This window comes from Haliaeetus leucocephalus, unplaced genomic scaffold, assembly GCF_000737465.1.
Source record: "Haliaeetus leucocephalus isolate CR32 unplaced genomic scaffold, Haliaeetus_leucocephalus-4.0 Scaffold702, whole genome shotgun sequence".
NCBI lineage: Eukaryota > Metazoa > Chordata > Aves > Accipitriformes > Accipitridae > Haliaeetus > Haliaeetus leucocephalus.
The window spans coordinates 3859991-3864330 of NW_010973138.1; positions in this window are offsets into that span (position 1 = coordinate 3859991).

The window sequence follows — 4340 nt, forward strand, 5'->3', positions numbered from 1 at the left end:
AAAAGTAAATGTTGGGGGGGGGGGGGGGGGAGGTTCATGTGATTGGTATGTGTCCTGCAATTTACAAAGAAAGAAAAAAAAATACTGAGAAAGATAACTGTTGTCCAGCATGAAGCTACATATCAGGGAAGACAGTTTGCACATCAAATGGGATACTGGGAGAAAGATGGGGAGATTTTGCTTCTGCATGCAGCAAAATTCCAAGCTTACCGTTGCGTCTCTGCAATGGTTGCAAAACAGCTTTACATAAGCAGCTTTTATAATGCTCCATGAAGATCAATAGCTTTAGGTTGGCTTATTTGTTTTGTTTTGTTCCTCTGTTACAAAAGTACTTGATCGCAGACAGGGAAGTTGCTTTGTTGTGTCAGGTACTATCCAAAAATATTAGGAAAGATAGACTTTACCCTGCAGAATACAGAAGATAGATAAAGGGCAAAGGGGAGAGGGTTATTGCAAACCTCTCCATAATAAATCTTGGCAACTGTGACACCTAACTCCATATTTACAGCCATTCCCTATCTTGACATCCAGAAATGGGAAGGCTAGCAAGTGAAATAGGAGCTTTTGCACAGTAAAGCAATCTTAAATATCAGGCAGGTTTTCAAAACAGCTGTGCTAGGTTTACCAGATTGCATTATGGAAATGTTAGACACCAAAAAATCATGCATTGATGTGTAAATAAGGAAAAAATGGGGGTGGTAGGCTGGGAAAGAGAATTCCCTCTGGTATTCTTCCTGCCAGAAAACAAAATCAGACAGCTTCCACCCACTAGTCTCTCCTTATCTCCCCTTCAGTTTCCAATGGCTTGCTCTGCAAAATTTCCCCAATTCCAACAAGCCATAAACCTACTAAGGATTCTAAATTACTGTTAGATTAGCGAATTTTGACCTTTTGTCAATATTATCAGGTTGTGTGAACCAAAACTGTTTTAGCTGATCTTTAAGCAGACATTTCTAACCATAGTGTTTCTTACTGTTGTGCAAAAAAGCTCTCAGTGTTGCCATATGGTCTGAAGCAATATCTAGACTTACACTTTCTAGGCCAGTGAGAAAAAGTGTAATAAAGAGAGGAGGAGCAAAGAAGGCTCTAGGCAAGGCGGCTTCTCCAAAGCTGCCAGATGATTTGTTCCCTTTGTACATCAAAACGCCCCCAGGTCTGATCTTCATGTGTATTTGGTTTGTGATGGTGTCTAGGAGCCGTGGGTCAGGATCAGCTAGCCATACGACTGTCAAAGAGTACATCTTAGTCATAAAAACAGATGCTTTTGGCTGCGTTCAGGAGTGATTTTGATATCTCCAGGTAAGTGCTGTAATTTTGAGAAGAACGTTGGACAAGCTTTGTCTTACAGCTAAACAGCAATCCTTTAATGAGACAGATTAAAAACCACTGACTCTTTAAAATAGTTAAAACTCGGAGTTTATGTATGAAACGCTATCCTGTGGCCAAAATTCTTCTGCAGACACATTTTTGATTCACCTACTCATCCCTTCCAGAGGAAAGGAGGGATGTATACCAAGAAAAGTAAACATTTCAGAACTTGAAGGGAAGAACTGATAGCTCTGGCTCAATTTCATCAGACTTCAAGCATGCAACGCTGTTTGTCGTGCATGGGATTGCATTTGCAGAACGCACACGGCAAGCAAAACCCGTACATATAGGATTGGCATAGGTGATTCAGCATATCGGAAACTACAGTGTAGGTAGCAAGCTGATGGCATTGCATACGCTTACAGATGAGAATTAAATAATGCTAACGTGAAGCTATTGTCATGAGTTCACAGGATAAGGTCATGGGAATAATGTGCATTCACATTTTGTACTGGGAGCTGTAGCTTCACTGAAATACAAGCATCTCCAGTTGGCAAGCAAACATCAAAATCACTCATAGAGAGGTGCTGGCAAGTGATTTCTCCATGTGTAAATGCCGTGTTACATTGGCAAAATGAAAACTGGAGGGGGATATCATGCGTCAGATCCCAGATTAGGCAGTTAGTTTCCATATAATCTCCCCACAACCTCTACACGATCCCCATACAATTAACAAAAGGTGAGGGAGGAAAAAACCTCCAGAGGGCAGTTCAGAACTGATGTTTATTTTGGGTGCACTGAGTAGCCCTCTGCGGGCTCCTGTCTCTCTTCAATAGCCTAAGTAGAGCAGACTCCTAATGTAAATCCTTAAGGTTAGGCTTCTAAGTAGGATGTCTCTTCTACCTCTTAACCTTATCAACCCATGCCTCTACTTTCCCTGTTGTTTAAAAAATATACTTTCCAAAACCAATTCCAAAAACCTCAGGCTGATATAAACTTCAGCTCCTGACATAAACTGTTCTCTCAGGCAAAGTACAAGTCTGGTGAAGTCAAGTTGTTTCTGGGACTATCCGTCCAAAGGGAGGTGGGAGGGATCTCTGAGTCAAAGCCCATTAACTGAAGTCACCCTGAACAAGCAATACGGATTTAGAGACTGCCAGTTCAAGCACTGCTTTGGCCTTCAACTGAAATACAAAGAGAAAAGAAATCTCAGCAACATACTAGTCAGGCATTTGCCTGGGACCTTAAAAAAGTAGCAGGCATCTTTTCTGTGTGTGCTAGCATAAGTATTAATAGACTCTGAGAGGTTCTGCAGTGAGATTCATGGAGCTGGCTTAGAGAAAACTGCAACTGAGACAAATAGATTGAAGGGGGACAGCAGGCTAAGTATAAAATAATTATTTGTGCACCTGTTCAAGAGCCATTTTAGTTTGTGTGCCCCAAGAGAAAAAGCGCCATTTGGAAAGCACAAGGGTTTGTGCAATTTAATGATGCTGTTATGGTTCCAAGCTCAATGTAACCATCCATATGCTGCTCCTCCTGAAATATTTAACAATTAATAGAGATAAAAGGCCCTATCAAGCATTACGTTGTGTGAGGATCGTGAAGTCAGGAAGGATAAACTCATACATCTCCTTGTTCCACCGAAACTCTTTCTCCATTTTGAATATGCCCACTTTTCCTGCTGTGTTGGCAAATGAAAGCATGAAAAATGAGTAACAAGTGGAGCGGGGTCTAGAAAAGGAACTTCAGCTTGGAGGACAGATAGTGTTCCAGTAGATATTCGCCTAGCACAAGGGAAGAGATTTAAAGAGCAGTAGTTTACAAGAAGAAATGAATAGTCGTGCAAATCTGCAAGGAAGAAGAGGCCTCATATTGCTCTTTTCAGTGAAGTTCCCTTTTATGGAGAAAGCTTAAGAAACTAGAACACAGCCATTTTTTAGACTAGCATGATATAATACATCCACAACACAAACGCATGGACTCAGATGAGATTAGACAGAGAAAAAAAAGATTCCCAGAAAGTACATTAGGAAATGTAGGAAGGTGTGAAGAGGAAGGGTGAGGTGAGAAAGGAAATGCAAATAAGGAGATTTTACAAGCTACAGTGGTGCTGGTTTAAAATACTACTTTTGTCTCAAAAGAAGGAGAAAAAAATAAGATCATTGGTGAAATATGGTCACAGAGTACAGATGAGCTGTGGACCTGCGCTTGCAACTAATCTCAGGGAAAAAAAGAAATACAGAGAAACTGAAACGAGTTGTGAAAGCGCAGATTGCTGTTACTTCTGTTACCCGAAAAGCTGCGCCCCCATTCTGCTTCCCACTGAATAGGTGCATTAGTTTGGAATATGGATAATTTAACACAATGTAGACAACAAAAGGTGAAGTGTAAGGGGGAGTAGTCTGGAAAGGATGCATCCTGAAAGAAAAAAATGGTCAGCATGATGTCTGGCAAATGCCGCCTTGGTTTACTTTTCAGCTAGGTTTTCTAAGAAAAGGATGCCTAAGGAAAGTGTCTGTTAGTGTCTGAACATGTGTACCTGCCCTTCCTTCCCAGGAATGTGGTATCTGGTGGCCGATTGCAACCAAACCTGAGAGTGGGAAAGTAGCGTCAAAGATACTACCTTCCCACTGATTGAATCGGCGAGGAGGGTGGGTAAGGATGCTGTTAAGTGCCCCAAAGGAGGTGGAGGCTCGTTTGCAGAGCGAGACCAGCCCTTATTACGCGCCAGAGAAGTCCTGCGGGGCACAAACCCAGGCCCCCGCCGGTCACCCGGATACACCCGCGGTTCCTTCGGATGCCCTGCCGGGGAGGACTCTCCCGGGGAAGGCGGGACGCTCCCCAGGCCCACGGCGGGGCGAGAGGCTGCGGGAGCCGGTGCCCGCGCTCCCGGGAGGAGAGAGCCGGGTCCTCCCCCGCGTCACCCACCCCCACGGGAGGCGACGGCGCTCTCCGGCGGGGACGGCTCCCCGCTGCCCGCCGTCACACCTCGGCTACGCGCCGCTCCCCGCCTCGGCCTCCCCTGCGGC